General features: G+C 52.0%; 1 protein-coding gene across 3 annotated transcripts in view; it reads right to left on the bottom strand.

Annotated features, from left to right (window-relative positions):
- Positions 1-13,187, bottom strand: part of JOSD1 (Josephin domain containing 1) — a 115,135-nt gene that overhangs the window by 83,897 nt on the left and 18,051 nt on the right. For 2 of the 3 annotated variants that reach the window (XM_085601287.1, XM_085601289.1), the window contains exon 2: positions 1,588-1,693. The exons of the other annotated variant lie outside the window; for it this stretch is intronic. The gene's annotated coding sequence lies outside the window, so the exon portion shown is untranslated. The remainder of the gene's footprint in view (positions 1-1,587; positions 1,694-13,187) is intronic. 3 annotated transcript variants of the gene reach the window in all.

The following is a 13,187-nucleotide window of genomic DNA, read 5'->3' as shown; positions in this document are numbered from 1 at the left end:
GCCGAACAGCAGTTGAGAAGATAGCCCCCTCGCGCACAGAGAAAAAAACAAGCACAAATAACTACATTCACCACCCAAGTTGACATGTCTGATTTATGGCCTATGAATAATTTTGAGTGAAATGAGTTATAAGATTTACGATTAACCAGTGATTGATTTAGGATAGGGCATGATTTATGACTCTCTGTAAATGATTTATGGTCCCATTTCAAAAAGGGCACGTGCTAATAATAAATGCTAAAACAACTGCGACATACCTTCCCTTCAGAACCTATGCCTCCTGTATTTGTAAAGTAATTAACTAGGTTATGGTGGATTGTTGGAGAGGCCCAGTGTGGAATTGAATATCTTGGTCAATGCTGCTGTGCCACTGACAGGCGCCTCCGTTCACAGTGGACTTGTGTGTCCCGAGTGCATGCGCGGTCAGTGCTGTGCAAACACTGCAGTGCCATAAACATTGTCCTGTGTTGCAAATGTGACACGCCAGTTAAATGTGCCCTATTAAGCAGCTCCCCCTATCCTAGTTCACTGTCCCCATTCCATTCATTGTCTTAAGTGGAGTTACCCTTAAAACCTTAACCTATGCATTTCTCCGTATGTTATCCAAGACCCCAATGTAGTGGCCCTTCGCATATAGCCCCTACGTACTTTGCCTGAGGCACTAAGAAGTGCATGAAGAGGTTCCTGGGCAAGCAGGCAGGTGTGAAGCTTTGTGTGCAGTGCCCTTGTGCCAACTACCAAGCACTCACAAGAGTAGCATTACAGTGGGCTCTGGCACAGCAGAAAGGGCAGCCATACCACTCAGAGAGGTGAGGAGAGAGGGCTGCATGGGGTCTGAACACCTAGGACATGTAGGCGAGCCCGCTCAGCACCAGGTGAGTTTTATGGTTTTATTTATTGTCTGTCTCGCTTACTCTTAATGCTCTGAATTTTTCGGGAAAATAGCTTTGCGCATGAAATGTTACATTTCTCTGCTTTTGGTTCCAGTGTTAATGAAGGGAGGTTCAGGCTGCTTCAGACTGTTCTGCGGCACTTCCTAAACTGCTTTTGGAGAGCTACGTTTGATCTTTTGTTGAAATACTTGGTTGGGTGGGGTGGGGGGGGGAGCAATTTGCATGCCTGTGTCAAATATATGCTTTTAGCATGTTTTCTGAGAGCGGACAATGTTTTTTTGGGTGCGGGGGATGCTGGGCCTAGAGGATTATGGCTTGTAGTCACTGGCTAGGCTATGTTATGATTTTCACAGGATCACACGTGTAGTAAAGCAAGGTTGCTGGAATTGCTGGTCATGTTTCCCCATCATTGAAAACTACATTTTATCACTTAAAAAAGGTAATCAAAAATGTATTTGAGATTTGATCCTAGCTACTATCCATAAAATTGACAACAAATTCACTTATTTAGAAAAAGTTTGCCTCCTCCCAAAAATTTGATAATTCCGAATTCTCACTTCAGTCTAGAAAAATTAATATACCTCAAAGCATTATTAGGGTCTTGCAGAACAAAGTATCAAACTCCCTTCTATGTTGCTATTTAACTAATAGCCCACTATAGTTGAATTTAAATAGAATGTTTAGCTTTACTCACACTTCAAGTGCATCCATTGTCTTATGCATCAGAACTGGTGTGGGCAGGCCGCATTTTCAAATGCCCTTTCTGTGGTGATGCCCTTCTCAACAGGATAGTCTCTTGCCTGGAATACACACAGCAGAGGCATAAAGGTGTGATGTTTCTGCACTAGCCCAACTGAAAGTGTTTATGCATGACCAAATGGTGGGTCTCATTTAAAGGGCATGTTCATTTTGCATGCCAGAATCTGCATTTCCACCCCTCTCTCCTGCTTTCTACTGAAGGAAAGATGCTTCAGGATGTCGAATCAACAGGCACTTGTGAACAAAACCTTTACTGAATTTCTAAATGGAGACCAGTCATCATTGGTCACCTCTGTGTCTCAATCGCCACTCTCAAGCCACAGATGTGCAGGCAAAATACTTACTGTCTGGGTATGCTGTACTCTACACCTTCAACTCGTACTCATACTGTGACAATTCAGACACATCCATGTGGATCCCATTTTGCTTTTATAATTAATTCTGAGAGCCAAACTTGAGGAAGATCACCAGTCACCTGCTCCAACATTTTCAATGTTTGCATTGGTTACACATACACAAGTCCACTGAAATTATGCGGCAAGGGAGGACCAAATTTTATGGCATGACACGAAGGCTAACATTATGTAAATCTCATTTATTGCCACAGCTCAGCAGCAACAATTGAAGAGAATATAGAACTTCAAACAACATTTTAACATAGTATATAGTCCATGAGCACCCAGCCATCTTCCTTCTTTGTTGCTGCTGCTCACAAGATAAGTATCTCTACTTACTCCCGAATTTGCATGATGTTTTGTCTGCTTGTTGTTGGATATATTTTTAGGTTTATCGCATAGCTGGGTCCTATTGACCCTACCATGCGTGTAAACTCTTTATTTCTTATTAGCAAAACAAACGTTTTGTGCGATTACTCTTCTTGCCCTAAGATTATCTCTGGAGCCCATTGTGACTCCTTAAAGCTTATTTCCGGAGCCTCTCGCGACTCCCATGTAACCCCAATAGTGCCCGACAACTCTGGTGCACCCTTCGGGATCCCGCTAACCTTTTAGCCCCCCTTGTGCGTCTGCGTCTTTCAACTGAAAGACTGCACACCTGTTGCCTAGCAGCCCGTGTTTACCGCAAGGCAAGGCAAACAGGCTGCGGCCCTCAAATGCAACACTGAGCAATCGAAGCGCAGAGCGCTGCTTACTGCTCTTTTTCTCTCGTCTGGACAAGCCGAAAGCGGAGCAGAACACCCACTCCTCTCACAAACACTGCGGTGCGACCCCTTGAGCCGCACAGCGGCAGGAGGAACGCATGACTAGAGGAAAGGACCTTAGGTTAAAGCAACCACGCATGTCAACTACGTGCATGGTTGCCCTAGAGACGCAACTGGCTTAGAAGCAGATTTTGACAGTTAATCTTCACGGAGAGGCTAGTTAGTTATTGTTAGTCCTACAGATATTTCCCTCAACCCCTGGACATTGCAGAAAGAGCAAATTCACACTTAATTCGCATTTCAAGCGGAGAACAAGATTTTTTAGTACTTTGCGCTGATTGTACATCCAAGAACAACCAAACGAGCCAAACCAGTGAAAAGAATAGTATAGATCTTACAACAAAGGGTTTAAACAATGTAAATTAAAAAAAAAGGGGGGGGGGGGGACCTTCATTAGAGTTGTATCCAATTATCCACAATGACACTTAACCCAGAATCGAACCTGGAAGGGAAAATAGAGATAATGGTTAATAAGGCACTGGATAAAGTTATGGACTCACCTGATGAGACCATTAATAAAATAAATTGAGACACGATCCATAGCATGGCCCTCTACCAGTTATACCCATATCCAGGGAAACGAAGGGGCAGTGAAGGCCCCAAAGAGAAGGAGCTGCTCCCGAACAATCTAAAGGTGCGAAAAAGACACAAAGGGGATACCAGATCATTCACACTTCTCAGGCGGTGACCACAATGATGCCTTGGGCATCACAGAAGGGCAACAAACAGGCCCTGAGCTCCCTATCCACATCAATAGCGATGAACCATTGGAAGCAGAGATAGACCTATCATGTTCCTCTGAGTTCGATACCTACTTAGAGGAAGTGGGGGGACAAGACAATGGCAAGCTCTGAAGAGGCAAGTAAGGCCTCAGGATCCAAAATGGGCATCGTCGACCCCTTCGGGGAGGACATGTTTGACCCCCTCCTAATAAAACACCCCCTTTCTCCAGAATGGTTATCTTCCCAACACGTGGCGGACTACCTTACGTTCTGGCTGAGAAGGGAGATCCCTAAGGAGGTCAGGTCCAGATTGAGATCCGAATGCCCACGACCATCCCTCCCTGATAAGATAGCTATGACACCCGTGCTAGACCCTAAGGTGGTAGCATTCATAGCCAAGGGTGCAAAAGACCAGAGGAAAGGAATAGACAAGAGTCTGAGGTCCTGCCAAGACTGCCTTATAGATACCATAGGGCCATTAACAAAACTCTTTGATACGACAGAGAATGCCTCTGTTGAAGGAAACCCTATAGACCCAAGGGAACTACGCGAATGGGTCTAACGGACCATCTGCCTTCCAGGCAATGCCAATATCGCCATCTCCAATGAGCATAGAAAAGGCATCAAAATCTACCCAAAACGGATAGAGTTGGCAAACAAGGAAGGGAAGACCCAGCTCACAAGGCCTCCTTTTTGGGGAACAATATATTTGTGAAATGGCCAAATATGTGGGAGCGTTCAGCTCAATTCAAAAATCCCAGAGGGACATTAAAAAGGTCTTCCAGGGGGGGCTTGGCAGGCCACCATGGCGGACGTGGGCTGAGCACGCTCCGTCCAGCCTCACGTTGATCCTCCAATTAACCTGCTTCTCCGGCACTTGCTGTGGTCCTTGGGCTGCCCTGCCATTGCAGATTCCAGACGACTTCCCCCCGTGCCGGTCTGGGCCCAGTAGGCGGTCTGCAATCGGTGGTGCGGCGAGCAAGACTGTGTGCGGCCTCCTTGTGGCGCGGCCGCACTTTAAGCCGGGGTGTTGGCTGATCTCCTGGCTGCGCTGCCTGGAGGCTGAGTTGGCCATCGGATAGCGAGCCCCATACTGGTGGTGGATTGGACATCGGCTGAGGCCTGCAGAGCGGGGTTTGCCTTGGATGGTGGCGCTCCCCCGGCCCCCGGAATTGTGACTAGGGTGCTCGGGATTTCGGCGGCCTGAAGGGGTCGCGGCGAGCCATAGTGGAACCCTCGGAGGTGCGGGGAGCCAGACGCCATCTTGCCGCTGGATTTGCTTTGGCCACCCTCCACGCAGACTCCCGGTGGTGTAGGGAGCCCCCCCGCAAAGAGACTCTCCCGTATCGACGCCCGGCTGGGGCAGGAAACTGGCTGCATTGCCTGGTGAGTGGCCGGCGCCTGCTTCTTCCTCGTTCCTCCCTTCCCCCTACCAGCGAGTGTGGACTTGCTGGGGGAAATCGGCGGGGAAGGGGGGGATGTTGCCCGCATTTCAGATGCAGCGCGGGGGCCTGGAGTGGTTCGCACGGAGGGGGGAGGCCCCTGAGTGGCGGTCCATTGGTGTGTTCGCCGGGCCGGGGCACCGCGCTGAGCCTTCACCCTCTGTCCTTGCAGACTTTGCCACTATTTCGGCCGGACATTGTTTGGGGCCTCCTGAAGGGGGGGGGGGGGGGGGGGCAGCAGAGAGGGGGGTGCGGAGTGTGTCGGCGACCAAATCGGGTCACAGTGATTGGGGCGCTGTGGGGAGCATTGTTGAGGAGGGCGGCCCGGTGGTGGCCGGTGCCCCTTAATTCACTGTTGAGGCCCTGGGACATCTCCTTCTCCCCCCCCCCCCTACTTCATCTCCTCCGAAGTGTATCCATTGGGGGTTGGGCAGTCGGGTCAGGCCGCAGGGGGGTTAGATCTGATGCCTAAGGTGCCCTGGGAGAGTTCAGTGGAGTTGCCTGAGGGAAGGCCGGTCTTCATTTGGATACTGAGGGTCGGAGATTCCGGCCTCTTTGCAACAGTGGTGTGTTCACTTGGTGGGCTCCAATGGCCGGGATCGACCTCAGCGATTTCAGCACTATGACTAGGGATAGGCCCGGCGGTGGCTAAACCAAGCAGAGCGCGATGGATAAATTTACAGGCCAGGGAGCTCCGGCTGCAACAGGAGGGGGGGGGGGGGGGGGGAACGGTCGCAAGCCGCCATACCGGACAATGAAGCCCTCGTGGCTGCTATCACTCAATCCAGAGATGTCTTGGAGGCCAAGATCGGGCGGTCGGCTCTGATGTAATGCTCCTGCGCCAAGACCTGAGGAATGCAGTTGCCTGCATCACGGAGTCTAGGGGGCGGAGGATGCGATCGCCAATCTGCAGCAGAAGGTATCGTCCCTTGAGACTTCACAGCGGTGCCTGGAGGCGAGGGTGGAGGACTCGGAGGAGAGAGCGCGCCACAACAACCTGCGCTTTGTAGTCTTCCCGGAGGGATGAGAATCTGGGAATATGGAGCAGTTTCTTACAAACTGGCTGGAATGCTGGCTCCCCCCTGGGGAGCTTTTAAATTGCTTTGTGGTGGAGCCCTGATGCAGAAGACCCCTCCAGTAGCCCGCCCGAGGCCTATTATTGCTAAACTCCTCAATTACCATGACAGGGACGTCATCCTGAAGCAGGCCTGGGCTAAGAAGCCGTTGCTGTTTGCAAATTCGCAAATTTTCATCTTTCCGGACTATACTGAACTGGTTCAGCGGCAGTCATTCCTGGCTGCCAAGGCCCGCCTCCGGGAGCTCAAGCTTCCCTATGCCCTGCTTTACCCAGCCAGGTTGTGTGTGGTATACCGGTCTCGCACCCATTTTTTCGACTCACCTGAGGAGGTGTTCCAATGGACAGATGAGATGGTGCAGCTGCGCCCACATTCTCCCCCTGGGAGGGAATCCGATTAATCTTTGAGTGGAATGGCCCGGAACCAACTAAAGCCGAGGGGGAGAGGGGGAAAGCGCTCCAAATCCAGGCAGCGATCTCAATCCTGTGGTGCTGCATGGAGGGGTGGGGATTTAGAGGACGAGGGGGGGCACTTCCCGGCCACCCGCATCAGCGGACTGAACCCAAGTTGACCATGTAAATTTCTGGATTGTCATTTTTTGCGCTGTCCGGGAGAAGCAAGTGAGACAGCCTACAGCCTATCTTGTGTGGGGCTCCACGGGGAGGAGAGGCAAGGCTGACAAAGGGCTGAGAACGCTAGGTGGGGCACCGGCGAATGGACGCCTTCCTGTAGGGCTCCCGCTGTCCGGCAGCATTAATCCGGCCATTTATCCTTAACGGGCACACCTGGGTGCCGGCATCGTCAGCGGAGGACCAGGACGACGTCAGGAGTGGACAGACGGCTGTGGAAGGCTCTCGCTGCTGTGGTACCGGTGAAAGAGGAGCCGACAGTTGCGGCGGACGAGACGCCGGAAAACGCAGGGCCGCGGCCCCGGATCGGGCTGGTAGGCGAGGCCGTGGCGGAGAACGTAGTGGCAGGCTGCAGACAACAGAGACGGTCTGGGAGGGCCCCCCCCGGGATCGCAGTGACCTGGCTGGGCGAGTGGTGCGGAGCGGAACGCCGGTTTGCCGGGTGAGAGCGAGCGGAGGCGCCTCCTCTCCCCCCCCACCCCCCGTCCCCCTGGAGTGGCTGCGGGGCCTAAGCACCTCCTGCGGCCCGGGATCTGCCTGGCGCTTGGTAGGGGACCTCGGGGCGAGAATCTTTTGGAACCGGGGACAGAGGCAAGGGGTGTCGATTCCCACCCCCCCTCCCCCCCGATTTTGTGAGAGGAGAGGACTGGTGCCACCGGTTACAGCGTACTGTCCTCCCAGGACTGAATATAATGGATGGGGCGCCCCGCTTGAGCGGTTGAGAGCAGATAACAACCACGTGGCCTGAGGTATTGATATAGAACTGGTGCAGTTGTGCGTGCGATCCACTTTTAAATTGGTGGCGGAAACGATTGCCTGCATAGAGGGACGTGGACTATACGAATTTATTACTTGGGTTCGCAGATTGGCAGAAGGAGCGGAAGTGGGGGTGTCGCTGTGGTGGTGCTGGTGGTACTGGAGACCCTCGCCCGAGGACAGTGATGGGCAAGACGGACACTAGGCAGCCCAAACTCACGTTTGCGGCCAGTAAGAAGACGACAGCGCCGGGAGAGACGGCGCGCCACCCGGATGAGACGGCTGAGGCGTCGGGGGGAGCTGTGGAAACGGCGACGAATTTACAGGATGTACTGCGCGAGGTGCGCCAAGGGTTTGCGACAATTGCGGACAAGGTGGACAGGATCTCGTCGCGCATGGATGCGGTGGTGCACAAGCTGGATGCGCATGAGGAGCGCTTGAAAGAGGCGGAACAGCGCATATCGGACTCTGAGGATAAGGTGACACAACACTCGTCGCAGTTATCCAGAATGGACAATCTCCTGCGTGCAATTGCAGCTAAAAATGAGGATTTAGAAGCGAGGAGCAGACGGAACAACGTACGCATCGTAGGTATTCCAGAAACTACCAATGTGGGCAAAATGGAGGAGTATGTCGAGAAGATGCTGGTGGCGGCGGTTGGCTCAGATGTTTTCTGTCCACACTTTATAGTGGAGCGGGCGCATCGGGCCCTGGGCCCCAGACCGAAGCCGGGAGCGACGCCTAGGCCGATTATAGCCCGGATGCTAAAATACCGCGATCGTGATGCGGCCTTAAGAGCGGCAAGAAGTTAGAGGTAGTTGTCGTATGAGGGCAATTCCTTCACGCTGTATCCGGACTTCACTCCACTGGTCCAAGAGGAACGTCGGAAATTCCTTGCAGTCAAGACGAAATTGCGGAACCTGCAAATAGACTACGCATTGCTCTACCCGGCGCGCCTGCGGGTCACGTACCAAGGGAGACAGAAATTCTTCACAAATCCACAGCAGGTGGAGGATTTTCTCAAGCAGCATAAACGGACTCGGAGGTTGGGGGCTGGAGCCGAGGACGAAATGGCCCCTAATCAAGAGATGCTGGACGATGGTGAACCGTGAGTGGACAGTACTGTATATGCCTACAGACTTACTGCTGAGCGTAGAGTGTTGCCCAAGAGCTCAGATTGGGATTTATTGTTGACGGACAGTATAAGGGTCTCTGTATTGGTCTGTTTGCTGTGGGAGAAGTGGGGGTATTATGATAGACGGTTGGTACCGGGGTCTCTAAGGTATCGGGTCCATCTCCATCTGCGATGCAGGACCTTATTGATATAACAGGTTTATTGATATTATTAGCCGCTGATGGTCTGCCCCAGATGCCTCTGATTATAGCGCCGGACGCCCCTCCTGGTTGCTGGGCTGGGCTGCACGTTGTGTGGTTCGGGCGGGCTGTCATGGGGGGGGGGGGGGTATTAGTGTTGCCACCTAGATAAGTTTCCCGATGGGAATTACCCTAGCATACGGTTTTGGAGTTGTGAGGTGTCTTCGCCCTAGTTTTCGGGGTGTGGGTGGGAGGGTACGCTGCTGGCAGGTTGGGGATTGCTTCAGTGGGAGGGGGGGGGGTTCAAGGGTTGTGGTGTTTGTTTATCTGAATGTTGTTCGAAAACTGAGACGAGTGTGACGGTGTGGTACAGCGGTGGTTGGCTGCGGTATGGGAAAAGGCTAGGAATACACAGCGCTTCCGCCGCGGGGGTTCCTGTAGTTGCATCGGCTGGATGTTACAGGGGTTATGTGCGATTTGGCTGTTCCCTTGGGCGGGAGATGTGGTTGAGGCAGAGTGGCGATCTGGATTATGTGTGGTTGACTGAAGAGGACTGAACAAGATCGTAATTCCAGACTAACGGTCCTGTCCTGGAACGTCCGTGGGTTGAATGACGCGAGAAAGTGTAGGAGGGTGGTGGCCTATTTGGAACAGCATCAGGTGCAGGTCGCTCTGCTGCAGGAAACGCATCTCAGTCCCCGGGATACTTATACATTTGCGAGTAGATGGGCAGCTGTGCGTAGTTTCTCCTCATATTCTGGGTACGGCGATTTTGATAAAAAAAAACGGTGCCGTTTGTGCGGTTGGGTGAACGTACGGATGATGAGGGTAGATTTGTATTGTTATGGGGTAGACTGGGTACTGTTACGATCACGATTGTCAACTGTTATGGGCCAAATGTGGATTCGCCTGCGTTTTACACCAAGTTGTGGGGTGAGATACTGAATACGGGATCCATGCATATCATATGGGGTGGAGATTTTAATATTACATTGACGCCTGGACTAGACAGATCGGATGGTAGCCCCCAATATAACAAAAGTGCGAGGGATGTGGTGGCGGGCATAATGCAGGAAGGCGACCTTATAGATAGTTGGAGGTTCGTGCATGCTGGGGTCCGTGAGGGGACACATTACACAGCGCATGCGAACACTTGGTCTCGGCTTGACTATTGCTTACTGTCCCGTGGATTAGCGGAGGATTTAGGCAGAGTGACGCACTTGCCGCGGTCCTATTCGGACCATTGTCCGGTGCTGGCTCAGGTGGCTGTCCCGGGGTGCGGTAGGGCAGCGGCACCATGGCGTTTGCAACCCACGGCACTATTGGATCCCCTATTCCAGACAGAATTGGGGGAGGAGATAGCGGATTTCTTCCTGCGCAACAAAGGGTCGGTAGAAAGTGTTGAGACCATCTGGGAGGCGTTTAAGTAACGGTGAGGGGCTATTACATCTCCAAAAGCTTTGGGGTATTAAGGGCCATACGTAGCACGCTCGCCAAACTGGAGTCCGAACTTAAGGAGCTGGAGACTGGCATGGCCCGAAAGTCGATGGGCCCTCTCCACAAGGAGTTTAGGGAAAAGCTGTCGCAATACGAGCGAGAGCCGGACAGAGAGGCCAACTTCAGAGGGAAACATTGTCAGGCCCGTCGATATTGTGAGGGGGAGAGACCTGGTCGGGCATTGGCGGGAATCACTAGGCGTTCATGGGGCGCTTCGCACATATTAGAGATACGTGCATCGAGCGGAGTTATACATCAAGACACTAAGGGGATTTTAAGGCAATTCACTGAGCATTACGAGGGGTTATATGCCGCCCGTGACGGTGTTGATGTCCAGTTTGGGGACTTCCTAGACGACGTAGCACTATGTTGGTTGAGTGATGCCCACAGGCAATTCCTGGGAGCCCCATTTGAACTGGCTGAGATAAGGGAAGCGATTAGGTCTCTGAGTAATGGTAAGGCGCCTGGTCTGGATAGTTTACCTGCGGAATTTTACAAAAGCTATATTGATATAATGGCCCCTGTGCTTCACGAAGTCTATGAGGACTCTCTGGAGACAGGAGTGTTGCCGGGAACGATGAGAGAGGTGGTGATAACCTCCCTGCTGAAACCAGATAAGGATGCGGTGGATTGCGACTCCTATAGACCACTATCCTTGATAAATTGTGATGCCAAGTTTTTGGCGAAGGTGTTGGCCACGCGACTCTCATTGTTAATGACTAAAATTGCCCTTCCTGATCAGGCAGGGTTCGTCCCGGGTAGATCCACCGCCAGTAACTTGCGAACGCTTTTTTCCTTGATTCAAACAATAGCGCCGGAACTGCCTGTCGCGGCTATATTCCTGGACGCCACCAAGGCGTTCGACTCAATTGAGTGGAATTACTTGTTTGCTATTCTGTACAGGATGGGTTTTCCCAAAATCTTTGTCGCTTGGATAAAACTACTCTATACTGACCCTACGGCCAGGGTGTTGATCAATGGGGAGCTGTCTGATCCGATTCCACTGAATAGGGGAACCAGACAAGGGTGCCCGCTGTCCCCGCTGCTGTTCGCCATAGCAATTGAACCTCTGGCATGTCGTATCCGACAACTGCACAAGCAAAGTGCCTTCAAATGTTTTCAAAGGCAGATAGAGGTGTCCTTATATGCTGATGACTTAACGCTTTATGTGGTGGACCCGCAGAATAACCTAAATCCGCTGCTCCGCGAATTTGTGGTGTTCGGGAGACTGTCTGGAATTCACATTAACTGGAAGAAATTGCAATTTTTCCCTCCGACAACCGCGGTGGGGAGATATGCACTGGATTTCCCGCTTGAGTGGTGTGAGTCGGATCTTCGCTACTTAGGAGTTCGAATTTCGAAAAGCCGGGAAGAGACTTTGCGTCTGAATTATGGTACAGCCATAAGTAAGTTGACGGATGATGTTACGCGCTGGATATCATTGCCGTTGACTATGGCTGGTAGGGCCTCCTTGATTAAAATGGTGGTGTTGCCTCGCTTCTTATATTTTTTCCAGAACATACCATACTACCCAGGTGCGTTTTTAGGTCGAGGACTACCGGTCTGCCGAAAGGCAGAACCGGAAGTCGGAGATTTAATGACTTGGAGAAGAGGGGCTTTATCCAGCCCCTCTTCTCCCCTGTTCTCCATTGGCTGGCCTCGTAAATGCTGGCCAGCCACTGGAGAAGAGGTCAGTCACTCCGATCAGGCCCCGTCCTTTTCGGATCGGGGGGCGTGGTTTTTGCGAAAAGTCTCAGGGAGGAGACAACAGCAAAACACGCCCCCGAATCCGAAAACGACGCTGCCTTTTCGGTGGTGTGTGCTTGCTCTTGTTTCTGTTCTCCTCGCTGCTCCCCCTTACATACCCCCACTTCCCATTGTCCCTTTCCTTCTCCCACGAGGGCTCCACTTAGTTTTCTGCCAGCTGTCCCTGTGCGACTGCCCCCCCCCCACCTACCTCGTGACTCCCCTTCTCTGACCCCGTAATTCATGGTATACCCGCTGTGCATTGATGCCGCCCCCCACCAAAAGAACCCACGTTCTGAGGCTGCCACATATGCCTCCCCTTTGTTCTGTTCGAATCCTCCTCGCTTCCTGGTGCGCCTCTGTGCCCTCCCCCTCACTCCTGGGCTCGGGCTTCTTGGTTTACGAGTCAGACGCTGGATGGTTTGTGGAGGACGGACTGCGGGACTTGTGTAGTCTCTTTTCTTGCCTCTGCTGCACTCTGTTAGCTGTCTTTTGCGCGCTATATACGGCCAAGGATGTTACTGTAGATGTAACATTAGAGTTGTTTGCATTTGTGCATTGCACACCCCGACCTGATGAATTTCAAGATGCTCTCATGTCAGTATGAAGATATAAAAAAAGTAATTGCTCGGGTTCACACAATGCAGTGAAATCGAAGCCGGGATTGAGGCAGCGTTTTCTTTCTGGTTTCACGTTGAGCAGTTTATCAACAACATAGTTCTATCCTTCTCTGTTCCATTTTAGATCAAAGCCTAATGCTTTGCATTAAAATCTTTGCGGTGCTAAATCAGTGCGCTGTGTTACATACATCAGGGTGCTGTGTTACATACATCAGGGCGCTGTGTTACATACATCAGGGCAGAGGCGCAACTAGAGCCAAATTTCGGGGGGGGGGGGGGGGGGGGCTGTGCAAATATTTCGGGGGGGAGCTGAACTTTAAACAATAGGCAGAGTGGAGCTGCAGGGGCTCTTAGAAGGGGTGAAACAGCGAGGTTTCATCAACATGCAAATGGTCTTTTAAAGACCTGTGAAGTGCTCGGGTGCCGCTGCTTTTTTGCCCGGGAAGGTGTCTCATCATGCCGAGACCGTTGCATTGTAAATGCTTGTTTTTCTGGACAGTGCGCTCTGAGTTAG

This window comes from Triturus cristatus, chromosome 4_2 (genome assembly GCF_964204655.1).
Source record: "Triturus cristatus chromosome 4_2, aTriCri1.1, whole genome shotgun sequence".
Classification (NCBI taxonomy): Eukaryota; Metazoa; Chordata; class Amphibia; order Caudata; family Salamandridae; genus Triturus; species Triturus cristatus.
Note: the sequence above shows the minus strand (reverse complement) of the source record. Positions and strands in the feature narration are given on the sequence as shown.